The sequence below is a fragment of the Rhinatrema bivittatum genome, chromosome 1, assembly GCF_901001135.1.
Source record: "Rhinatrema bivittatum chromosome 1, aRhiBiv1.1, whole genome shotgun sequence".
NCBI lineage: Eukaryota > Metazoa > Chordata > Amphibia > Gymnophiona > Rhinatrematidae > Rhinatrema > Rhinatrema bivittatum.
The window spans coordinates 289,232,873-289,260,426 of record NC_042615.1 but is presented as its reverse complement, the minus strand read 5'-3'; positions in this window follow the sequence as shown (position 1 = coordinate 289,260,426).

Genomic DNA, 27,554 nt, shown 5'->3' with positions numbered 1-27,554 from the left:
GTGGAGGCAAAATAATTTGGTTTAGGTATAAAAATGTATATCTCTCACAGGTAACGAACTCTTAAGGTACCCCTGTCACTCCAGGCCTAGGAGATGAGATTCCTCCCCCCCCCCCCCCCCCAACAAAGGACTCTGACCCTGGGAGAAAGGAGTTTTGTGTGTGAGGTAGCCCATGTGATCCAGCCCCAAGGAGTACAAATACTTTTTTGACCCCATCAGTGTTAAGAAGCACCTGGAGAAGGTGTTACATCATAAAGAATATATTTTTTGCTTCCAGTTCAATCTCCTCTCTTCACAAGCCAGGTGATAGCATTGTAGTCCACATCCGAAAGGTGCTATTGTTCTTCTTTTAAGGTTAACATCTCCTTCCCCAGAATGAATGAGAATTCACTCCTGCAGTAATCTTTAAAGGACTATTGAGCTTCTTTGACTGAGAAACTCCTACATTCTTTCATAATGAAATTCTCTGAGTTCCTGGTTCCAAAAGGAACTCAATAAAGTTAAAAATAAATCCAGTTTGAAAAGGTAACCCAAAGAGGAAAAGAAGAGTGGATACACTTCTTCCCCATAAACAAAAGAGTCAAAAGCTGGAATTTTTAAAATGGGAGAAAGACACATCTTCTAATACAGGTCTTTTTCAAGAAACCCAAAGGTCATTTTTCCCCAAAACGAAATAAAAATGGGGAGCAAGCATAATTGCATGCTGCCTCTGAAAAAGTTAAGTCAAAATACACACCTACAAATTGGAGCCTTGGGTTATTATAGGCCAGGACTCCATCGTTAAATTCTCCCATGTAAGGGAGCTAAAGCTCAACTAAACTTAATTATTTTCTCTATGCAATTTAATTGAATGTCCTTTAGTAGACACCCAGTAGGACTCTCTATATAGATATAAATGCTTCCTCCTTCATACACATTGTACTGTATATGCACTATATATCGGAGCGGCCTCGGAGGGAACTTTCCCTCGCCCTCCCCCCACCTTCCCCTCCCTTCCCCTCCCTAACCCACCCCCCCCCCGGGCCCTATCTAAACCCCCCCTACCTTTGTTGCCAGATTTACGCCTGCTGAAAGCAGGCGTAAATCTGTGCGCGCCAGCGGGCTGCTGGCGCGCCATCACCCGACCCGGGAGCTGGTCCGTAGGCCTCGACCATGCCCCCGGGTCGGCACCACGCCCCCGGTCCCGCCCTGAACCGCCCCTGACCCCGGTCCCGCCCTCAGACACGCCCCTCCCTGCCCCTTTTACGAAGCCCCGGGACTGTGTGCGCGCCGGCGGCTTATGCAAAATAGGCACGCCGGCGCGTGAGGGCCCTGCGCGCGTAAATCTGGCCAGATTTACGTGCACAGGGCATTTAAAATCCGGCCCACTGTGTATATCAAGTAGTGCTATAAATATGATAAGTAGTATTATTAATGTTACTGACTGCTGCTATTGCTACCTCAGTTTTGAAAGTAAAAGTCCTTGGAACCATCATCACTTTGTGTGAGTGTATTTATTGAACACTGGGGTTTATTAAGTGAAGCAACTTTTCAGCTAACCAACTTAAAGCTGAAATTATTGAACCACTGAAACTGGCTTTGACTTTAAAATTTATGTGCACCAGGGTTATACTTAAAGGACATATGAATAGTATATTGCAGACATCATTGTAAACCTGCAGTAAAGAACTTTACCTTAAAAGGAGCCAAATTTAATTAATTAAAACATTCATATTCTACTGCTAGGCAGATTACAATAAATAATTAATGAGAGAGAGAGAGATTAGAAGAGTGTCACAGTAGTCAACTTTATATCACTATAGGAGGGCCAGCTAATAGCTCAAGGTGAGGTGTTGGTGGTGGTTTAAGGTTTAGGGGCCAGTTTTGCATGCAAAGTGAGACGTACAAACAGCACAGTAGATCTTGGTGAAGATTTGACATCATTTGGAGATTTCTACAATGTTCTCTCATCCTAGCTTGATGTACAACTCAGATTTGTGAGACTTTCCTCACTCCAAATGACGTCAAATCTTCACCAAGGTGTACTGTGCTGTTCATAAATCTCTCTCTGCATGTAAAACTGGCCCCTAAACCCTAAACCACCACCACCTCACCTCGAGCTATTAACAGGCCCTCCTATAGTGATATAAATAGTTGAATATTGTGAAGGCCTCCCTAGAGGTGCTTTCTCCCTCTCTCTACCCCTCACCCCCACCCCCCTCCCAAGCCTAGAAATGGCCAAAATGCAATTTGCGATATTTAATGAAAATTGTGTATGGCCACTTCAGGCATATTGCACAGTTTAATGCCAGGAAAAAATGTGTATTTATTTCCAGCATTAAAATCATGTGACAGCATGCATTGTGGTATTGAACAGTGCAATATTGCCCCTCATTCTAATTAACCCAACCAAACCCCTCCCCAATCCTGCCCCTTCAAAAAATTTGCATTTGCACCATTTGGTAACACAATTATTGCATGTGTTAAGGTATTAACACGTGAGTTAGTGCGTATTCGCGTGTGTTAATGCCATAATGCATTTTGATGAATGACCCTGTTTATTTGCAAAACTGAGAAAAAACATTTTGTAGGATTCTCAGGATTGAACTGAGGAACAATAAGTGTTAAAACTGTTAAAGATATGAAATTGGTGGTGATAGCTGGCCATCGTTAGTTATGTATTAAATAATTCAACTTGCATCATTTTTTTCTGTGTCTTGCCTCTTAACTCAATTTTTTTGGTCTTATTTTAGGTATTCTTGCTTTTTCCTCTACCATAGCATACTTCTTCTGTTATTTTTGATGAGGAAACATTTCACGTGTTATCACAAGATATGTAGTTTTGGCAGCATACCATTAATCTTCATAAGTTTCCCTTTTAACAAATTATAAAGCATTACATAAAGAGCAATTTGCAGCTGTGTGCCATATGATCATATGTTATGCCAGAAGATAATATATTGCTACTGCAAGGAACCATATTAGTCAAAAATGTTAAGGTATAGGATATTCAGTACTTTGGATGCCTCTCAATTAATTCAATACAGGTTACCACATTTTGTAGTATTTATGTAGCATGTCTTCTAAAATAAATGATTCTTTTTAAAGAAGCTCTTTGTTTTATTTTTGTAATTTCTTTAATCTATTTCTTCTATAATCTAGTTCAATAATGAAGCTTTATATAGTCTCATCACCCTATCGATGGTTTCTTGTCTTGACACTGACTTTGCTGCCAGTTCTTTAATTTCTGCTTTGGTTTCTTCCTTTGATCATCACCATCATCCTACTGTGAAAGGTAAGAAACATAAGTTAAACATAGGTTTAAACATAAGTCTTTTGATGCTCTTGGTGAAAAACACTTGTAAATGCTTTCAAACAAATTAAAAATGCAATCATAAAGCAGAGAAGTGTTGTATATATATCACAAGAGCAAGGTTTTGCACTGTGGTGATTCAATCATAGTGCCTTTTATGTGCATTTAAAAATAAAATTCCTTTGCACTCAGGCAGGCCAATCCAAACAAGTGGGTTATGCACTTCTACCAGCAGATGAAGACGGAGTAAAGTTGACATCATGGACGTATAGCCCTGCCTTGACATCAGCCCACCAGTATGCTCAGTCTCCAGCAGATGGTGGACATACATCTCCCTATTAAAGATTGCTTATAGTAAAAACATTTAAAGGGGAAAAATAAGAAGAAAGGGAGAAGTTGCAAGCACCACATAGGCTCCTGAGGTGACATCAGCTGGTCCCTCCTTCAGTTGAGTGTCTTGAGATCGGCAGCCTAGCCAGGCAAGGACTTAAAAAAAAAAAAGAAAAGCGGTTTGGAGGATGAAGGAGCCTCGGTGGTGAAGGCTTTCTCCCTCTTCCCCCATAACCAGAGAACCATTTGCGCTCTCACCAGGGAGTTCTGAGTTCAGGGAAAAAAAAAAGAGATTAGGGAAGTTTTATTTCCCCTATTCTTTCCTTACTGGGTCTTCTTCCCTCGGCATTGGTGATTGGCATCTTTTCCCTTCTTCCCCCTCACTTCTCTGGGGAGTTTTAGTGAGGTGCAGAGGCAGAACAAGCTTAGCAAGTTGAGCAGCCTTTGGCTAGGCCCCGCTCTCAGGCTTGGTCTCTGCAGCTGTGTGGTAGGCCACGTTGCAGTTTTTTGTGTGCTTGTGTGTATGCACTCTCGCCAAGCGGCAGTGTACTGACGTTGACACACATGTGTGCACCTACTTGTGTGTACAAGGTTGTTTCCTATATTTGTGCATGTAGTTAGGCACTGGGTTTTCCTGTTCACATACTTCTGCGGCCTTCCGATGAGTGCATATTGAACGTGTATTGAACTATGTATTTAGCACATTTTTGAGCATATATTTTATTTTACGCATGCAAGAAACTGCACACGGATCAGTGCAGGGAAATATGGCACCATTTATGAAGAATTCTAAGTGCTGAGCGATTTGTGCTGCTTGCCATATAAGGACAATACAGTTAGGGATTTTTTGACTTTGTGTCAGCACTGCCTGGATGCTCCTACTGATTTTGCTGATGCTGGTCCATCTCCTCAGACATAGGGGAGTAGGGCTCAAGGCAACACAATGGTGGTGTCCCCTTCTTCTGCTTACCCGATAACAGAGACATCTTCAGGGGATGATCTTTTAGAGCATGTCTAATTGGGGCCTGGTGTGGACCTATCCTCCTTTTCCTGGGTGGAATTTTTCCAGGGACTACAGACCTTTCTGCATGGTTCCCCTCAGAGTCAGTGATGCCTTATACATTGAGTTTGTGTGCTTGGGGTTCCCACTTGTCCGCCACTGTGTGCAAGCGCCGTGGTGATGCAGTCCCTGATGATGTTCTGGAGGATGTGGATAAGGATATGGGATGATTCTGATGGAGATTTGGGTTTCTCCCCTCTGGAAGAGAGGGACATTTCCCCAGATTTAGAGCCACATAAAACTCTGCTCCATTTCTTTCATAGAGATGAGTTGCCGAGTCTGTTATCTCAGACTCTGAAGACACTTGATGTGGCTGAGGGTGACTCTATGGGTATGCAAAAGAAGGACCTCATATTGTTCACCCTATGCAAAGCATCATCTTTCTTCCTCCCCTGGATACAGCTCAGGAGTTGATTGACCTTAAATGGAGTGCTCCAGAGGCAAGCTTTAAAAGGGGGTACGCTTTAATGTTTTGTACCCCTTGGATCTGAAGCAAGGGAACAGTTGTGTTTCCCAAAAATAGATGTGCTGGTGTGTTCTGTTATTAAGCAGACCATCATTCTGGTAGAAGGAGGGACAGTTCTAAAGGATGCTCAGGATAGGAGAATTGAAACTATCCTTAAGCAGGCCTTTGAGGTCATAGTGATGAATTTGCAAATTGCTTCTTGTTGCTCTGCTTGGCTTGGGCTTGTCTGCATTTCCTTCAGGAGACTGAGGGAGTGAGGTCAGATAGCAGAGCGGTAATGGAATTGGGAGCTGCTTTCTTAACTGGTATGGGCTGTGATCTTGTTTGCACTGCTGCCAGAGGGATGGCTTCTGTGAGAGTAGCTAGGCATCAGCTGTGGTTGCTAAATTAGTCAGTGGACACAATTTTTAAGTCCAGTCTCACCAGTTTACCCTTTAAGGGTTCTCTTTTGTTTGGCAGTGAGTTGGAGAAAAAGGCAAATAGATGGGGGAATCCCAGGTCCCTCGTTTGCCAGAGGATAAGAAGCCGGCATCACGTCCTTTTGGGGCAAGAGGCTGCAGTAGAGATTACAAGCGTTTTCATCCTTATAGGGGAATGACTACTCAGAGGCCTCATCCCTTTGGTAGATCTCAGTCCTTTCAGCCCAGAAGCCCCAGAAGGATGAGGGCTCCAGGAGTGGAGCACCCCAATCTTCACAATGAAGGCATGTCGATTTACCTGCTGGTGCAGGAGATAGGCAGGCATCTAGCTTGCTTTTATCAGAGGTGGGTCCAGATGACATCAGACCAGTGGGTCCTGGAAGAAATAAGGGATGGCTATGCTCTAGAGTTTCTTCGCATTCCTCTGTATGCCTTTATGGTCTCTCCTTGCAACTTCCTACAGAAGAGGGTGGCAGAGGAGACTATCTTAAGGAGGCTGTTGTACTTGAAAGCCATAATTCTTGTTCCTGAACATAAGAAAATATGAGCCAATATTCCATTAATTTTATCATATCCAAAAAGGAAGGGTCCTTTAGGCACATCCTTGATCTCAAACAAGTCCATCAGCATTTGTGGATAACTCATTTCCATATGGAAACTCTGTGCTCCATGATAATGGCAGTGCAATTGGGAATTTCTCACGTCTCTGGATCTGATGGAGACATACCTGCATATTCCCATTCACCGGGAACATCAATGGTTCCTGCGGATTGCCATTCTGGGATGTCAATATCAGTTTCAGGCCCTGCCCTGCAGACTGGCCACTGCACCCAGAACCTTATCCAAGGTCATGGTGGAGGAAGCAGCAGTCGTGCACAAGGACATCATCCTGGTTCATCCATATCTGTATGACTGGTTGATTTGGGCTAAAAGCATGAAGGAGAGTCACCTGTTTCTCACAAGGTGGTCTCTTTACTGCAAGAATTAGGCTGGGTGATGACCTTGGCCAAAATCAGCTTACATCTCAGATGCTGGAGTATCTCATACTCCAGCATCTGAGTATGAGATACTCTGAGGGCAGAGTGTTTCTGATGGAGATCACATTCAGAAGTTGATTGCTCAAGTTCAAACTCTGAGAAATACTATTCGCCCAACAATGTGGTTGTATCTACTGGTCCTGGGTTTGATGGCAGCCACATTAGAGGTTGTCCCCTGGGCAGTGGCACACATGCAGCCTCTTCAGTGCATGTTGGTTTCCCAGTGGAATCTGTAGTCACAGGACTATATGGTGAGGCTTCACTTGGCATTGGAGGTAAGCATCTACTTGCAGTGGTGATAACTAGTGGATCATCTCAGGAAGGGGATTTCCTTGAGGACACCAGATTGATTAGTGCTCACGACAGATGCAGGCCTTCTCGGTTGGGGGGATTCACTGTCAGGAGTTGCTAGTGCAAGATTGCTCAAGTGCTGAGGAACGTCAATGAAAGATCAATCAATTTGAAGCACCTGCAGTTCAACTGGCGTGCTTGAGGTTCTCAGAGCATCTAGAGGCTTGGGCGGTCAGAATAATGTTAGACAATGCTACAATGGTGGCTTACATCAATCATCAGGGTGGAACCAAGAGTAAACAGGTGTCAGAGGAGATAGATATGCTCATGGTATGGGCAGAACAACATCTTCAAGACATTTTCACCTCTCAAATTGCAGGAAATGAAAATGTACAGGCCGACTTTATCAGCAGGCAGATCTTGGACCCAGAAAAGAGGGAATTAGTGGATGAAGCCTTTCAACTTAGAGTCGCACACTGGGGCCACCCATATCTACATTTGTTGGTGACTTCCGGCAACGCAAAGGTTCCGCGGTTCTTCAGTCACAGAAAGGATCCAAAAGCACTGGGTATCAATGCTCTTATTCTGGTGGCTCTGGATTGGCCCTGTAGGCCATGGTATGCCAATCTGCAGAGACTGCTGATGGACAGTCCTCTCTGACTGCCACTCATTAAAAATTGTTGCATCAAGGACCCATTCTACATAATGATCCGGGTTGATTTTGTCTTACTGTTTGGTCCTTGAAAGGGCTCTGTTATTGAAGTGTGATTATTTGGTTGCAGTGATTTCCACTTTGCTGCAGGCCAGAAAATTTTCTATATCTCTGGCTTATATTAGAGTTTGAAGAGTTTTCGAGGCCTGGTGTGAGGAGTGGGGTTCTCAGCCTTTGAAAGTGGAAATTCCATTAATTTTAGAATTTTTACAGGAAGGATTGCTTAAGGATTGGCCCTTAACACCTTGAAGGTTCAAGCAGCAGCTCTCGCTTGTTATAGGGGGCAAGTTAATGGTGGGCCTTTGTCTTCCCATCTGGATGTGTCCCGGTTCTTGAAGGCAGGTAAGCATCTTCATCCTCCCTTGCGGCTACTGATGTCTCTGTGGGACATAATCTGGTCTTGAATTTCTTGGCGGGTCCTACCTTTCAACTGCTGCATGGCCTCTCTTTGCAGTTGCTTACGTTGAAGACAGTTTTTCTCACGGCAATCTGTTCAGCACGTTGGTTTTCCGAACTGCAAACCAATTATGCATGTGACTTCAGGGACAGTACAGCTTCAAACTGTACCTTCCTTATTGTCGAAAGTGGTTTCAGAGTTTCATTTGAATCAGTCTATTTCCCTGCCCATGCTGGACAGTGGTAGAGATGAGAGTGAGTTTTGTCTTTTGCATGCCTTGGATGTCAACCAGCATATAATGTGGTACTTGGAGGTTACTAAAACTATCAGGAAGTCTGATTAACTGTTTGTACTTCTTGGTGGAAGTAAACAGGGTGAACTGGTGATGCGGGCATCTATAGCTTGTTGGGTTAAAGAAGTCATCACAGCTGCCTATGTGGATGCAAAGATTTCTTTGCCTAAGCAAGTTAGAGCATGTTTTACTAGAGCTCAGGCGGTATTGTGGGCAGCACTTTGATTATTGTCTTCTGTCACGATTTGCTGAGAAGTGACGTGGTCCTCCTTACACATTTTTTCCAAGCATTACCGCTTGGAGCTCGGGTTTAGGAGAACGCTGCTTGAGCCTGAGCAGTTTTGACTGGACCACAGGCAGCCTCCTGCCCTGTTCAGGGGTAGTTTTGCTACATCCCACTCGTGTGGATTGGCCTGCCTGAGTGCAGGGGAAGGAACAATTACTTCTTACCTGATAATTTCCTTTCCTCTAAGGAAGGAAGGCAAATCAATGGCCCACCCTCGGCTACCAGCTTGCTTTTAGTTCATCCTTTAGGTGCAGACGACACATAGCTTTGTTCCTGTTATTCATTGGAGAGCTGGTAAGTATCGTAACCAAACCCTCAGTTTAATGAATGTTCATTCTTTTCTCTGAACTCAGTGTTCATAATTGGTTGGAAGAATGAGTGGTTGTCTGTTAATAGTCATGTTCAAATATAATCAATTTGTCCACAGTTTGGCTTTTCCAGAGAATACTAGAGGGCTGTTGTCAGGGCAGGACCCTGTGTCCATAATGTCAGTTTTACTTCATCTCTATCTGCTGGTAGAGATGCCTAACCCACTTGTGTGGATTATCCTGCCTGCCTTAGAGGAAAGGAAATGATCAGGTAAGTAGTAATTTCTCAGTTTCAAACCATTTTTTGTGCAAAATTTTCATATATAGTCAATGATTTATATGGACTAATAATAGTCTTGTAGTATTTTGCATTCCTTTTCACTGTGAAACTTGCTGTAGGTACATAGTATCCAATGCAATTTGCATCTGCTTTTTGTGTGAGTACATTTTTCATGAAAAATAATGGGCATAGAGTTGAAAATGTAATTATTTAATACATTTGCAAATGGGTTATGTGCATAAAATTAGCATATATGTGCATAAGTATAATATTGTAAAATTGCATAAGTAAAATTGCATAAGTATAAAATTGCATAAGTATAATATTGTAAAATTGCATATTCACATACATGCAATTTTATAAATATCAAAACTACATGTATATTTTTGGCTTCACATGTACATTTACTGGCTCAAAAAAGGGTGGTCTGGGTTGTTCCAGAGTAGGGTCAAGAGGTATGCCCAGAAGTTGCTAATTTATAAGAGATTTGCACTAATATATTAGCCAATGTATTCATGTTCTTTTACACCTGCTAATTGACCAACGCAAGTGAAATTGAACTTGCCTGTTATTTGCAATTTTTGGGTAGGAGGTCTGAGTGAATTGGAGGGAGTTCAGGGTGAAATATTAGAGGATCTAAGTGAACTGGAGATGGACTGTTTGAACTGGCAGAGGTATTGCCAAACTAGTGATTTCAAGTATACATGCATATTTTAAAATATACCTGCCTACATGTATATATATCAGGATTTTATTGCATAAATGTTATTTTTTTCATGCATAAAAGATACGTGTGTATGTTTATAAAATAGGTAAAATACATGTTTTCAGTGTATTGTAAATATTTGTGTATATTGAAACATATGCTCATACTTTCAGAGCAGAACTATGCGGTATTATATAAAACAGTGTAGCTCCCACCACACAGTTTATAAAATACTTGGGTAAATCTCCATGTGTCCATTTATCTGCATATATGATCTACAGTGAACAGGTTTGAAAGTTATCCTCTCAATGTGTTATTTTCCATCCTTGGGAATGCCTCCTCTAAATGTGGGAAAACATATATGTGTTGTGGAATACCCCATATACTTTAAGCCACATTTAAGGAAGGCTTTTCAGATAGCCAATTTGCATGCATAAATTACTTTGAAAATTGTTGTCAAGTAGAGTAATTTTATAACATTATGGGTAGCATATGTAGCAAATATGTGCATAAGTTAGACCAGTTTTCAAAGTGAGTGTAGCACATTAGGGTTGCCAACTGGATCGGGATTTTCAGGATATGTTGATCCAGCCCTGGGTTTACCCCACTGCCTGCATAGACTTGTAATTCTGATGTCCCTATTGATTTTTCTCAGAAAAGCAAGTTTACAAGTCCATCAAGCCTTATATGAACTTAAATTAATGCCCTCTCTGCCAGCTGGGGAACATCAGCAATTGCAAACTTCCAAAAACATATCTAAGTCTTTGTAGCTGGTATGTAAAATAGATAACACTCACATACAATAATTAAGATTGTTTGGATCCCAGATAATAAAACAACCCTAGCTCATTAGGAACCAGAACTGTTATACCTTTTATATTATGGATTTTATTGTGATGTATAATCCCACAATGAATGACAGACAAATGGAACATTACCTAGATGTATTATGCAACACCTGTAAATCATTCTGGATTCAAAAGTACCTAAGTCACCAGTGGCAAAATCAGTTCTGACCCACATTTCTTACACATATATTGCAAAGCTAAATAGCCAGTATAGAAGTGTAAACTAGCCCATATCTTAAGTATACTTGTCCAGAAAGTAGCAAACAGGTCTGACAATAATGTCACAGTATGGAGGTTAGGTCCAAGGTCTGCTCTCAGTGCTAGCAACAAATGCAGGGAGTTTTGCTACCCTCACATCTTAGGTTGAAGATAGATCCATTTTGTCCCTGTAGTCTGGAAACATCTCTTATCAGTCACGGAACAGCAGTTGACTTTCTGAGAGAAAAACATATTGATAGACAGCTCTCTGCAAGTCACAGACAAGTCCTTAAAGGCAGGTATATGGCTTCTTATATGAAGGGCAGGATCAACCAAGAATGTGTTGGCATGGCAGATAGACACCTGGCAACAGGCATGGATAGGAGTTTTAAGATAAAAAAGCATCCAGCAGGAAAAATCCTGTCCTTATTAGGTTTCTTTTTCTTACTTAGGGCCCTGTTTACTAAGCATTTCCTCAAAGACATAGAGTAGGAGAAAACCTTTAATAAATAAGCTCCTTAGTTCTTTCGTCTTAGACTGTCAAGGTACCCATTGGGTTCTCACATGAATGACCAAAATCATTGGTGGATTTTCAGAAACTGATTTTTGCTTAGCAACAGGTGGAAATCGGAGTAGATGTGCTACTAGATACAATTTCTTGATCATAATATGCTGCTTAGAGGGATAAAATGTCTGTCAAGGCCAATACAACTTCAACATGTTCATTTCGTACTATTTCAGCTAGTTTCAAGTTGCCTTTTTAATTAAACAATAGCCTCCCTTTGTCCCATAAATTCTGTAGCATCTCCTTTGTTTGTTCAGAACCATCTTGTTTGGTTCAACATATATACATATACAGAGCATTCTAAGGGCGACAGGGCTAGGCTCTACATGTGTATGGTTGGCCACATATAAAGATGCAACATTTTTTGTCTAAGGATGATATTCTTCTAAAGGGACATCACTCTGTCCAGGAATTATATCAAAATATCCTTTTATTTGATTTAAGAGATCTTTGAGGGATCAAATATTCTGATTGCTTTCTCTGCCCAGCTTCACCCTTCCCCTCTTGTTTCCTTCATAACAGGAGGCAGAGGAGAGCGGTCAACAGAAGGTGAGAAGTCTGGATTGAGGTTCAGTGCCTCTTCATTCATCTGTTCTGTCTACTTCAGTTTCACCTCCTCTCCTATTCCCTAAAGGCTGTTTGCAAGGGGAGGGGCTGGAGCAGGAGCAGAGAGATAGCTGAAATTGAAGATAGGTATCCTACAACTTTCTTCAAAAAATTGAAGAGGTGGGAAAGTTTCAGGAATGTTGAATTGAAAAGTCAAAGCCAGTGACCCTAAACAAGGATGTGCATAATGGAACTTGGGCCTGCAGCCACACACACAGACTGAACCAAAAAGTGTAGGCCAAGCAATATAAAGATGGAGTCTTCAGCCACATGATGATCTTGGCAACTTCATATGGGATGTGATTCACACAGAGGAAAGAAACTGTGATTGTTCTTCCATATCAAATATCTGTCTGCACCTCACAATGTGCTGGGATCCCAAGGACACAAGAACTGTGAGCATGTCCTTGGTGAAAACTTAGTATCTAGCCATGAAACCATCTATGAAATGAGTATTTAGTTAATGTCCGCTGATGAATTTCATGAGAATATTCATATGCATCTGAACTCAGACAACATCATTTGCATTTCACTGATCCTGTGTCTATATACTGTGCTAACATCCAATCAAGATCAACATTAAAATTGAATATGCAATGAGGTTCCAAACAGAGAAAATGACTCTGAACTATACAGACTGGACAGTTTCATAAGGGACATTTCTCAAATGGATTTTATTCCCCAGAGTTTAAAGACTGTAGATATTTTTCCAGAACCTTGATTGCTGCAGTTCACTACATTTGTGAACTAGCAAGTCTAAGACAGAGTTCTGTGCTTAGCATATCCTGCTCCGTACCATGGGAGTAGGGGTCTTGCCAACTTATTCCTTGAAAGAGCTTGGGCTAAAGCCAAGCACTTCTTTACTCTGTTCCTGCTGGCATACCTCACACATCTGTGAAACCTCTGGGTTCTAACTTTCCTGTCATCTGCCAGCTGGGGATTTGCTGGATTTTCCCCATGGCATGCTATGAGACAGGACCTGGATTTCTTGGAGTAAAACCTGCCAATGACTAAGGGTGAAATCAAACTGGCTTAATTACCTTTTAGCTAGGTTAATTAGTTTGGCATTGTATAATTGACAAGTACAAATTAACTTGGAGAAAACGCATGAGTTCTGCTAATTTTTTTTCACAGTGCTTTCCAACTTAAAACAAAGAAAAAAATATATGTACCATATTAATTCTTGTATACTTATGCTGCTACAATAAAACTGATTGATTACTTCACAAAAGTATAAGTAACTGCTCCCTTAAAACTAATGAAGTCATATCATAAGATTAACAATTAAATCTTAATCACCTGTAGCCATCTACCCTACAGCTGGAAGTTCTCACTGAGATATTTTAAGAGTTTAAGCAGATTACTTGCACTGAGAGTATCTATATTTTAAGCATGCATAAGTTGTTGTTACAGAAATAAGTGAATGTCATGGTATACACTGACACTAATTATAGTAATGTACAGTTAGAACCATTTTCTTCTTGCATAAAGGGTTAATCAATATTATTACAGCATGGGTGTTAATTGTTAATCATTGTATAACTGCCCTGTCCAAATGATAAGTGAATACAGTGTTGGTTTTAAAAGTTTGTCTGTGTTGCATATAGACACACAATTATGATAGTTTGTGGAAGCTGCAGGCATGCTTGCAGCTTAGAAATAAGGACATTTATATCATTTGATTATTTTCCTGGAAAAACTAATGGTTGAATTTTCCTGGAGATATGTGAAAGTGAATGTAACTTCACACTGCTAGGACAGAACAAGACAGAATAGGACAAGGACACCATATAACATGGAACATGAAAGCCCGAAGGCAACATAGGTAAGAAAGGTCCCGAGGGACAAAGCAGAGAAAGGCCTAGAGTCAGGAAGAGACCTAGGAAGGCCTCAGGGCTAGGACAGATGTTAGGAGTCAGAGAGAGGCCTAGAATAGGGAAGAGACCAAGGAAGGCCTCAAGACTAGGCCAGTAATCAGAGAGACAGAGAAAGGCCTAGAGTCTGGAAGAGAACTAGGGAGGCCTCAGGGCTAGGCCAGAGGTCAGGGAAGACCCCAAACACAGAAGGACCCGAAGGCTCAGAGGCCACAAGGCAAAGACAAAGAAGGCTGAAGTCAGAAGGCTCAGGGGCCAAGAGACCAGTCAAGGCAAAGCAGGAATAAGAAGGCCCAGAGGCCACAAGGCAAAGACAAAGAAGGCTGAAGTCAGAAGGCTCAGGGGCCAAGAGACCAGTCAAGGCAAAGCAGGAATAAGAAGGCCCAGAGGCCACAAGGTGATACAAGGCCTTAGAAGACCACAAGGCAAAATGGCTAGAGCAAGAAGTACAAAGGAACTCGATGCCGAAGCATTGAGGTAGAGGCTAGATAGGATTAAATAGGACTGGGGTCTGGGTGTGGTGCAAGCAGGCAAGAGAGGCTTGGCCAGCCAGGGAAGTGAGTTCATAGAGGTCCCTTGGTGGCACGGAGGCTGTAGGACCGGCTGAGGAAAGAAACCAGGGACATGTAGGAGAGTACAGTTTGGAGCCAGGGTCACCGGAGTTCTCTGATGGAGGGGAGGCCATGCAGCAGCTGGAAATGAAACACAGAAAAGGACTATCTGGTATTATTAAGAAGGCTTGAAAAAACAGAGATTCCATTTGGTGATACAGGCGATTCCCACAAATCTGTTAAGACTATAGGTGTAAATTAAAATAACCACTGAGCTACAAAAATCACAATATTCACAAAGGAGAAAATAATGCAATACAAGGGATATGATTCCTTATATAAAATCTAAAAGGAGAAAAAGTATCAGAACTCAAGGCTCAATAATTATAATCCACAGGCTCTTGCCCACAATGGGCTGCATCCAGTATCATATGTTTGAGTGCAAAACTTTTACCTCATATACTATTTCTCTTTTTACAATGCTATTAAAAACTTCATTCTAAAAATCTTTATTGAGACAAAATCTTAAACCTTTTTTCACCTATTATATCGTAATATTGTTCCAAAAATAAATGAAACACTTATCTGTGAAAGTACATTATATTGATTCTTCTCATTATTTTAAATTGGCTGCAAAATACTCAAACACAACCCGAGTATCCGACATTGCCAATGTTTCGGCACTTGCTGTGCCAGCCTCAGGGGAGCTGCAACAGTCTCCATGCTCAGCGCGCTGTTCTGACATTTGTCCCACTCTGTGGGAGGTCGAGGGACGTGGGCAGCTTAGCGGGTTGAGCAGCCTCTGTCAGCTAAGCCCCGTTCTGAGACTTTTTCACTGCATACCACTTGGTGGATCTCAACGGCGTTTTGTGCGCTTTCTTTAGGCTGCCCTCTACAGGATTGTCAGTTTGGTGTGTGCATCTAGCCATGCATCCAAGTTGTGCATCCAGTTTTTGGATGCTTAGGCAAGCCTAGTAGTCTGCGTCCAAGTTAAGTGGCGCCTTAAGTTGCCGGCCGCTTATCTGTACACACAAGTTGAGCATTGCTGTGCGCTTAAGTTTTTTTTACAGCACCTATCACTAGGTGTTGGACGTGTAATTTTTGGATGCCTAGAATATTTGGATGCCTAGAATTTATGGACATCCTAAAAAAATAAAAAAGCAGCTAGACACACGCCTCTGGCTGCCGATCAGCATGCTGCCGGTCTAATGGCACTTATATCTAAAAAACCCAAGCACGTTTTTCTTTGCACTGCCTTTCATATTCGGGCATCTCAACCAGGAGTGCCCACTGACTTGTGCCAGCACTGATTGGAGGCTCAGGGAGAATTATTTTCTTCTGATTTTACTAAGCCTGGTTCTTCCCAGGCGGATGTAGGTCTGGGTAAAGATGTTTCAGGTTGAGTGCCTGATTTTGGAACTCCCCTAAATGGTTCTTCAGCAGGGGAAGGCAGCTCAGTGAGTATGCCTCAGATACCTCCTGATCTGGATACTTCTACATTTTCATGGGTAGAATTTTTCCAGGGATTGCAATCTTTACTTCAGGCGCAGTCCTCATTCCCGTCCAATGCTCCCAGGGAAGAGTTGCAGGTGGAAACCTTGACTGGACCTATTATTAAGCGCCAGAGTGCTCCTAGAATGGCAGCGAGACTGCCCGATAGAGATCTGGATGGCATGGATAATGCTGCTGATCCTGACTCTCTTGAGGATGGTTAAATTTCTCCAGGATTAGAACCATATAGGACCATGCTATGGTTCTTCCATAGAGATGAACTGCTGGCCCTGATTTCCCAGCCCTTGAAAATATTGGGAGTACCTGGGGCAGATTCCATGACTGAACCAAAGTTTCTCTGCATAAAGCCTCTTGTTTTTTCCCCTGTGATGGAGGCCATTCAAGAATTGATTGATCTTGAGTGAGGCGCCCCAGATGGATGGTAACCAAGGGAGAATAGTTTGTTTTCTTTTACAGATGGAGAATAAAACCCTGAAGGTCCTCTTCCTGATGCTGCTGCTAATGAGGTTGCCAAGCTGATTATACTTAGTCCTACCTCAGGAATTGTGATACAGGACAAAGAAGGATATTGTCTAGGTCTACAATTTTATAAAACAGCATAATAACATAAGAAACGCCATGCTGGGTCAGACCATCAAGACCAGCATCCTGTCCCTGACAGTGACCAATCCAGGTTGCAAGAACTTGGCAGATCCCATAAAGTAGATCTATTTTCTATTATTCACTCTCAGTGATAAGCAATAGCTTTCCTTAGTCTACCTGGCCAATAATGTTTTTTGTCTAAACCTGTTTTAAACCCTACTCTGCTAGTTGCCTTGACCACGTCCTCTGGTAACAGATTCCACAGCTTGATTGTGAACTGAATGAACAAGTACTTTCTACTATTTGTTTTAAATCTGGTGGTTGTTATTTCATGGAGTTTCCTCTTTTAGTATTTTTTGAAAGAGAAAATAACCATCTTTTATTTACCCATTTCACCCTACTCATTTTTTATAAATTTCTCAGCTATCTCTTTTCCAAGCTGAAGAGCCCTAGCCTGTGTAGCCTGTCATGATAGGAGAGCTGTTCCATTCTCCTTATCATTTTTGTTGCCATCTTCTGGACCTTTTTGAGTTTTGCTGTGGTTCTTTTGAGATGGGGTGACCAGAACTGCATACAATACTCAAGGCGCAGTCGAACCATGGCTTGATACAGAGGAAATATGATATTTTCTGTTTTATTCTTCATTCCTTTTTGGATTGTTCCTAACATTCTGTTTGCTTTTTTTCTTATAGCTGCTGCACACCGAGCTGAGGATTTCAACATATTGTCTACAAGGACTCCAAGGTCCTTTTCCTGGATAGTGATTCTCAGTATAGAATCCAACATTGTATTCCTGTAGATGGGATTATTTTTCCCTATGTGCATCATTTTGCACTTTTCCACGTTAAAATTCACCTTTCATTCAGTTGGCCAATCTTCTAGTTTACAAGATCTCTCTGCAGTATCTCACAATCTGCAGCTGCTTTAACAACATTGAATAATTTTGTGTCATCTGCAAATTTGACCACCTCACTTTTCCATATCATTTATGAATAAGTTAAATAGCACAGGTCCCAGTACCGATCCTTGTGGTTCTCCACTAGTGACCTTTCTCCATTTGGAAAATTGACCATTTTTTCCTATTCTCTTTTACCTGTCTTTTAACCAGTTACCAAGCCACAGTAGGGTGTTGCTTCCTATCCCATGACTTTTTAATTTCCTGAGAAGTCTCTCATTTGGGGACTTTGCAAAATGCCTTCTGAAAATGCAAACACACTATATCAATCAGTTCTACTTGCTTATTTATACCTTTAAAAAAATCTAAAAAATGTATAAGGCAAAACTTCTCCTTGCTACAACCATGTTGACTCTTCCCCATTAAGCCATGTCATCTAGCAATCCAACTAAATCCCTCACAGCTATTTGTTGCAAATGTACATGAAAAAGATTTTATTATTAGTTTTTGCCTCACTGGCAAACTTCTCACATTCTTCCTTGGCCTGTCTTAGAACTATTTTATATCTAACTTGCCAGTGCTTATGCTCTTACCGATTTTCATCATTTGAGTCTGTTTTCTATATTTTTGAATGATGCCTTTTTGAAGGAGTTAATAAACATGTGGATAAAGGTGAACCGGTAGATGTAGTATACTTGGATTTTCAGAAGGCGTTTGGCAAAGTTCCTCATGAGAGGCTTCTAGGAAAAATAAAAAGTCATGGGATAGGTGGTGATGTCCTTTCATGGATTGCAAACTGGCTAAAAGACAGGAAACAGAGAGTAGGATTAAATGGACAATTTTCTCAGTGGAAGGGAGTGGGCAGTGGAGTGCCTCAGGGATCTGTATTGGGACCCTTACTTTTCAATATATTTATAAATGATCTGGAAAGAAATACGACGAGTGATATAATCAGATTTGCAGATGACACAAAATTGTTCAGAGTAGTTAAATCACAAGCAGATTGTGATAAATTTCAGGAAGACCTTGTGAGACTGGAAAATTGGGCATCCAAATGGCAGATGAAATTTAATGTGGATAAGTGCAAGGTGATGCATATAGGGAAAAATAACCCATGCTATAGTTACACAATGTTGGGTTCCATATTAGGTGCTACAACCCAAGAAAGAGATCTAGGCGTCATAGTGGAAAACACATTGAAATTGTCGGTTCAGTGTTCTGTGGCAGTCAAAAAAGCAAACAGAATGTTGGGAATTATTAGAAAGGGAATGGTGAATAAAACGGAAAATGTCATAATGCCTCTGTATCGCTCCATGGTGAGACCGCACCTTGAATACTGTGTACAATTCTGGTCGCCGCATCTCAAAAAAGATATAATTGCGATGGAGAAGGTACAGAGAAGGGCTACCAAAATGATAAGGGGAATGGAACAACTCCCCTATGAGGAAAGACTAAAGAGGTTAGGGCTTTTCAGCTTGGAGAAGAGACGGCTGAGGGGGGATATGATAGAGGTGTTTAAAATCATGAGAGGTCTAGAACGGGTAGATGTGAATCGGTTATTTACTCTTTCGGATAGTAGAAAGACTAGGGGGCACTCCATGAAGTTAGCATGGGGCACATTTAAAACTAATCGGAGAAAGTTCTTTTTTACTCAATGCACAATTAAACTCTGGAATTTGTTGCCAGAGAATGTGGTTAGTGCAGTTAGTATAGCTGTGTTTAGAAAAGGATTGGATAAGTTCTTGGAGGAGAAGTCCATTACCTGTTATTAAGTTCACTTAGAGAATAGCCACTGCCATTAGCAATGGTAACATGGAATAGATTTAGTTTTTGGGTACTTGCCAGGTTCTTATGGCCTGGATTGGCCACTGTTGGAAACAGGATGCTGGGCTTGATGGACCCTTGGTCTGACCCAGTATGGCATGTTCTTATGTTCTTTTGATATGCTCTGTGATTTTGATCTTTAGAATAGTTTCCACTATTTTTCCTGGCACTGAAGTCAGGTTCATCAGAATACAGTTTCCCAGATCACCCCTGGAGCCCTTTTTAAATATTAGGGTTAAATTGGCCACCCTCCAATCTTCAGGAACAATAGATAATTTTAATGATAAGTTACAAATTTTAACTAATAGATCTGAAATTTCATTTTTGAATTCCTTGAGAACCCTGGGGTGCATACTATCCAGTCCAGGTGATTTGCTACTCTTTAGTTTGTCAATCTGGCCTACTACATTTTCCAGGTCCACCGTGATTTGTTTCAGTTCATCTGATTTATTGGCCTTGAAAAATATCTCTAGAACCGGTATCTCTCCAACATCCTCATTAGTAAACACAGAAGCAAAGAAATCATTTAGTCTTTTTGCAAAGGCCTTATCTTCTCTAAAAGCCCCTTTAACCCCTCGGTCACCTAATGGTCCAACTGACTCCCTTGCAGGTTTCATGCTTCAGATATATTTAAAAAAGCTTTTATTATGAGTTTTTGCCTCTATGGCCAATTTTATTTCAAATTCTCTCTTAGCCTGTCTTATCAATGTTTTACACTTAACTTGACAATGCTTATGCTTTTTCCTATTTTCTTCAGATGCTCCTTCTTCCAATTTTTGAAGGATTTTTTTTGGCTAAAATAGCTGTTTTTACCTCACCTTTTAAGCATGCTGATAATCGTTTGGCCTTCCTTCCACTTTTTTTAATACATGGAATATATCTGGACTGCGCTTCTAAGTTGGTATTTTAAAACAATGTCCACACTTGTTGTATACTTTTAACCTTTGCAGCTGCACCTTTCAGCTTTCTCCTAACTATTTTCCTCATTTTATCAAAGTTTCCCTTTTGATAATTAAGTGTTAGAGCTGTAGATTTACATATTGTCCCCCTTCCAGTCATTAGTTTCAATTTGATCATGTTATGATCACTATTGCTAAGTAGTCCCACCACCATTACCTCTCTCACCAAATCCTGCATTCCACTAAGAATTAGATCTTTCTTCCTGCCGGATGAACCCTGGTTTTTGTGTAGTTCCCTTGTTCTAGCTAATCCACCAACTGGGGAACCCATTTCAGATATATCAGAAGTAACAGAACTGGAGTGGCAGATTTTAGGAGGATGATCACTTGCTTTGCCAACATATGTCTCTGCTTCACGTAGACATGGGGAGGGTAATAATGGAAGCCATTCCTACTGCTAAAATTGCTTTTTGCTTACGGAAGTCGGGGCTTCATTATTGCCCACCTTCAATGCAAGCACAATTAACCACATTGTTTACAATGTGGATAATTTTGCCTGCATTGTAAAGAGGCATTTCCAGGGGTAGAGAGAAGAGAGGGATGGAGCAATATGTATAATTTTGAATAATCAAAACTAAGTGTGTTGTTGAACCCGAAAAAAATTACCCACAACGAAAAAAGGAGCAAAACTCTACAGATATTTTTTGAAGGGGGCAGTAATTAAAGGAAAACCATGCACATTCTTTAGATTTGTGCAAGTCCAATGGATAAAAAGCACCAGTGGAGTTTGCACCAACATGGGTAGTTAGACGACAATTTTCAAAGCCATTTACTGGGGTGCATAATGATTTGGGAGGCCAAATGGCCTGTCTGCAAATTGCCCTCCTTAGATCAACTACATGGTGGGACTTACAGCATTTGTACTGTTAGCCAAATTAAATAGGAGGCTATTTAATTTCCCACTCTGTCCCCCCCTCCCAGAGGGAGGGGGGGACAGGGTGATGTGTTTATGTCAGAGGAGGAAAGTACATGCGCAGAATGTAATTTTTAAATCTGTGCATATACTCTTGCTCTCTTTCTTCCCCCCACAGAAAAAGGGGATGAAAAGTTTGCAGGTTCTTTTGTAAATAAGTACCCATGTAAGAAAAATTTCAAAATTTACTTTGAAAATTGCATACCATATCCATGAGTATGAAATTACCTATAGAGTTTGCACCTAGGCAGGTTACTGAAAATTGCCTTCTTATGTCCAATAAAAGCCTTAACTTTCCCTTGCCTTTTTCTTATTACATCAGAAGACAATTATCCTACTGCAACCTGCCATTCCATTCACATTATTCCTTAAATATATTTTCAGATTCACATTTCTAAACTGTTGTTGATATATTACATCAAAGGGCTTACAAAGGGCTTGAGGCACTCTTCAGGAAAACGGTAATGTTAATCCTTCCTCCTTAATATATTGCTCTAAGGATTTAAATAGTCAATAGTTTTTTTAGGAGGCTATCCAAAGGTTAACCTGATAAATCTGAAATTATTGTCATAAATAATCCAAACAAAGACCAGCCAACAGAAACAGATGGCACTTTTGGAAGCGCCTGATAAATTTCCATTCTAACTTCTATATAAACCTTAGGTCTGGAACTGTTCAATTTTTTTGTATGTGCGTGTGTATATGCAGACTGTTGATGTATTATTTCAATTCTTTTTTCCTCATTCGTTTACTTTGAAGTTACACGTGCTAACCATGTAACAAGTTGCACTGTCCATAGAAACATAGAACAGATAGCTTTTTAGGAACTGTGAGGCCTATGTAATCAGCCCAATTTGTTGAACTCTGGCTTCCCTTCACTTCTTTGCAATTAAGAATCCTCTGTGCTTATCCCATGCCTTCTTATAACATTCATATTCTACACTTCATGACTTTATGACTGTCACAGGCATTTAAATGACTAACAAAACACTGAATAATTCTCAAAGAGGTCGATATTCAAATGCTACTTAGCCAGATAAGTGACATATCCAGCTAAGTAGTTAGCCGGATAACTCAGGGGTGGGGAATGGGCACATCAGGGCAGCACTCTTTATCTGGTTAATTTAACTGGATAAGTTAGACCTGCTCATTAGTAGGTCTAAACTGGATGTAATTTATAACAAATAAGAAGATATATAAGATCTTTTAAACAAACAAATAAATAAATAAATATTCAGCAACAAAGCCATGCTATCAAATATCCTATGTAAGTTAGCTAGATAAGTCTTATCCAGCTAACTTAGATAAATGGATATTGTTAAAAATTGAACTCTATGTGTTTCAAGAAAAACATTTAAACACATCTTTGCAGAGTTTCTCTTTGGGGGCTAGCTGGTACTGCAGGTACATCTGAACCCATTCTGCACCTGCTTTAGAGTTTTAGCTAGCACAGGCACTTGGACTACTTTTCTTAGTATTGGAACCTCACTGTCGGGATGCCCTAATTCTAATGCATCACTAGTATGCTTTGAAGATACCTCTCTCCGAACCATGTGCTGCTGAGCAACTGTCGGCTTTCCCCTTTGTTCTAGTTTAAAAGCTGCTCTATCTCCTTTTTAAAGGTTAGCATCAGCAGTCTGGTTCCACCCTGGTTAAGGTGGAGCCCATCCCTTCAGAAGAGACTCCCCCTTCCCCAAAAGGTTCCCCAGTTCCTAACAAAACTGAATCCCTTTTCATCCACGCATTGAGACTCTGGAGCTCTGCCTGCCTCTGGGGATCTGCGTGTGGAACAGGAAGGTACAGAGAAGGGCAACCAAAATGATAAAGGGGATGGAACAGCTCCCCTATGAGGAAAGGCTGAAGAGGTTAGGGCTGTTCAGCTTGGAGAAGAGATGGCTGAGGGGGGATATGATAGAGGTCTTTAAGATCATGAGAGGTCTTGAACGAGTAGATGTGACTCAGTTATTTACACTTTCGAATAATAGAAGGACTAGGGGGCATTCCATGAAGTTAGCAAGTAACACATTTAAGACTAATCGGAGAAAATTCTTTTTCACTCAACGCACAATAAAGCTCTGGAATTTGTTGCCAGAGAAGGTAGTTAGTGCAGTTAGTGTAGCTGGGTTCAAAAAAGGTTTGGATAAGTTCTTGGAGGAGAAGTCCATTAATGGCTATTAATCAATTATACTTAGGGAATAGCCACTGCTATTAATTGCATCAGTAGCATGGGTTCTTCTTAGTGTTTGGGTAATTGCCAGGTTCTTGTGGCCTGGTTTTTGGCCTCTGTTGGAAACAGGATGCTGGGCTTGAGCCTATGCAAGATAGGCTTGGCGCGCGCAGGGGGTGGAAGGGGCAGCTTTTCGGGGGTTACCTGCTTATCTTACGTGCGTAACCCTTTGAAAATCTGCCCCAATGTGGGAGAAATTATGCAGCTCATTGTGTTCACAAAATGCTAGGTCCTGTGAGACAGGAAAAACCAGCTCAGGTCTTCAGTAAAATTCCCAAGTTTGTTTCTTTTTATGTTTATTTATTTAGGTTTTATTCACTTTATTTCCACTGATTATCTCCCATAGTATGCAGGACTAAGAACAAACCTATTTCTCATCATTGACAGCTGAAGAATAAGGAATATCAAATGGTTCAGAATGATATGAAGCAAATGTCTTCATAGTATTCACAAAAAAGAAAAAAAATGCAGAAAATAGATCATGCTATGGTGCCCTGTTTTGCTCACAGACACACTGGTATTTTTTCATCATTTTTCTCTTATACATGCATGCAGCTGAAATTTGGAGTTTTCACTGAACAGCTTTCATGAAATACTTGTCTGACCATAATTTCCAGAAATTATTTCAAAAGTACAGCTTCAGTTTTCACCATATAATTCATTGCTTCCTGTGCTTTTTCAGTATTTTACTCTCCTTGCAACTGTCCAGTTTTCACTTACATACTTCACTTCTTGAGATCACCGAACTAAACATTTATTGATTTTGATCTGTAAATTCCTAGAATATATATTTGAGAAAAGTTTGTAAGAGTCAGATTTTGAAAATCCAGATTATAGGTAGACAAATTAATTTCGAACCCTTGAGTACTGTAGCAGGAATCACCAAAGGTGCAGTTGTATTTTGTAAACCAAAGCCTTAATTTATAGATAAGTTTTGCTATGTGCATGTGCTTATAAATTTTGTACATCAAATAAGAAATATCTCTTCCAGTTCAGAGAACACGGTTGACAAAGGGAGTCAAAACATGGCCATTTACAATACTAGAGCTAATGTCTAAGCTGATGAAAAACAGGACCAAATAAAACTTACATTGGGTTTAGAAAAGGTTTTCCATGGGCTTACTTTAAAAACATTAGTCAACTGATTTCTAACACTGGATTTCCAAATTCATCAGGTAATACTGAATTGGTGAGGCAGAAATGGCATTTTGTGTCTGGTTTCCCATCTTATCTAAGCACCTGTAGGAGTTTCAGGCAGGCACCTGCAGATGTCATTGTAAGGAAAAGTTTGTCACAGGCTGTGTCTATGAAATGGTATTGCACTAGACTTATCAGTTAACTATTTTTTTAAAGTTGTTTTTATGGGTCAATGATTGTTTTGACCAGTGAATGTCAACTGGTTACCAAAGCAATATTAGCAATGATAAGTATACATATATTTCATTTCTAGTTGCATCCAATAGGGATGTGCAGAAGAGACAAATTTGTTTCAGTTCATTCATTCATTATGTTGGGACCCAAATTAGTTTCATTAGTTTCAAAATGAAAAAAAAAAATCATTTATTTGTTTTATTTGTTTTCCATTAAAGTCAATGAGGGAAGCATTGTAGTTTATTTTGGGCTCCAGAATAGTGATTTTCTTGTCAATTCTCATGAACTTTGTGGAACTAAATCATTAGAAGGGGAAAAGAACTCCAAGGTACTTAGACTGTGGCAAAGTGGTACCAAAAGTGCGCCTAATACTCTGCAAAGGGGCAAAGGGGTACCAGCACTGGAGGAATTTACCAAAGCACAGTGAGAACAGCAAGAGGAAGAAGAATACCCCAAGGAGCAAAAAGAGGACACCAGCAATAGTAACATGAACATTTTCATGGCATCAAGAGAGGCAAAGTGGCACCAAAAGTGGCATAAGCATCCTAAGGCACCATGAAGGGGAACAAACGCAGAAAAAGTGGCATAAAAAACCCCCAAGGCACTGATAAAGAAACCAAGAATCAGAAAAAGTGGTATCAGGATTTCAAAAGCGTATGACAAGTACACAGCAGCACCCCAGACTGGCAATAATACCTCAAAGTATAAGAGCTGGAGTATGCCAGGAAGGCACAGTGGCAGAAAGAACCCCAAGGTGTAAAATCAGGGCATGGCAGCAAAGCTGAGCGGTACAAGGACCCCAAAAGAAGGGCATAGCAATAAGGCAGAATGACATGGGAAATGCCAGTCATTCTGTTAAAGTGCATTTTCCAGTTGTCCGAATCACTGCATGTAGGCCCCAGTGGTGGTACTATGGACAATGGCAGGATAAAGCAGGATGTGTCTGGCCCCAGTGGTGGTGGTTAGAGCATGGCAGGCTAAAGCAGGATATTCTTACCCTAGTGGTGCTGGTTGGAGCATGGCAGGAGAAAGCATGATATGTCAGTCCCCAGTGATGGTGGTTGGAGCATGCAAGCCCCGGGACACACATAAATCCATGGGCTTTCCCGGGGGGCATGTTGGGGGCGTGTTGCGGCCAGCGTGTCATCGGGGGCATTCCAGGGCGAGGCCACGGGCGTGGTTCCGGCACAGGGACGTTCCGGGGGCATGGCCGCGGCCTCCGGACCAGTCCCCGGACTGGAACATGGCGCACCGTCAGCCGGCAGACGTAACTTGCAAAATAAAGGTGGGGCAATTAGTTAGGGCTGGGGGGTGGCTTAGATAGGGGAAGGGAGGGGAAGGTGAGGGGAGCTGGAAGGAAAGTTCCCTCCAAGGCCGCTCCGAAATCGGAGCGGCCTCGGAGGGAACGGAGGATGGCTGCGCGGCTCAGCGTGCGCAAGGCTGCACCGATTTTGCGCAGCCTTGCGTACGCCGACCCTGTATTTTATAACATGCGCGTGGCAGCGCGCTTGTTATAAAATCAGGAGTAAATTTGTTCGCGCCGGGTTGCGCAAACAAATCTACTCCCGCGCGCACCTTTTAAAATCTACCCACTATTGGAAACAGGATACTGGGCTTGATGGACCCTTGATCTGACCCAGTAGGGCATTTCTTATTTTCTTATGCTCTTGTGTACAAACTTTTAAATCCCAGTATTACCCAGAAAGCAATAGTTACAGATCCTCTTCAGCCAGTAGAAAAATATTCTTCTCTTCTTAATTCTCTGTCTGCGGCATTCAGATCATCAGCATAGACAGGTCCTTCCTGACCATGCTAATAAACTGTCAGCCCGATAATTTACCCCAATCATTACCCGTCAAGTGCACCACCAGCACGTCAGGATGAGACTTGGAACTCAGGAGATATCCCACCAGTGGGAGGAGTTCTGACCAGTGCATCCCCCATCGTCCAAGCCAACGGATGGCCATGCCTTGTGCAGATAAACCCAAGTGAGGGCCATAGGGCCGTTGACCTGCATGCTTGTGGGCCCAGACAACAAAGAAATGCCCAATGATCCATGCTTGTTGACCATGGGGCATGATATCTACGAAAAAACAAAAGCCAGTTAGAATAAATTCTTCATATCCCCAGCCCCCAGCCTAATATAGGTTCGGAAGGCATCAGACCTCTTCTCTCGATTTTCTGAATCACTTACTCCCCTAATCCAGATCCCGTGGCAGAGGTGGCAGCCCCAATGCGAAACAAATGGGTCCCGAAATTAGCTGCCTCCAGACCAATCCTAGCAAGCCCTGCCCTAAAAACCATCTCAAACTGATAACGGGTTAAGGGGCATAAATCCCGGTGCACCAGAAGATGACAACCCCCTGTTGGGCGCCTGGATAAATAAAAATCCAGACTTGTCTCCGGACAGGTACAAAGTCCCGCTACAGCCCTCAAACCCAACTCAGCCCCACATCCCACCTGGTCTGTTTTTGATTTCAGAATCAGCAACCGTGCAACACCATTTCCAACCTGCATATGACACAGTTGTAGCCCAGTAGTCTCTGCGCCCCAACTCACCCTGGATCATGGCAGGAGGAAGCACGATGTATTATTCCCCAATGCTGGTGGTTGGGGCATGGCAGCTTGAAGCAGGATATGTCAGGCCCCAGTGGTGGTAGTTGGAGCATGGCAGGAGGAAGCACAATATGTTAGACCTCAGTGGTGGTGGTTGGGACATGACAGGTTGAAACAGGATGTGTCTAGCCCCAGTG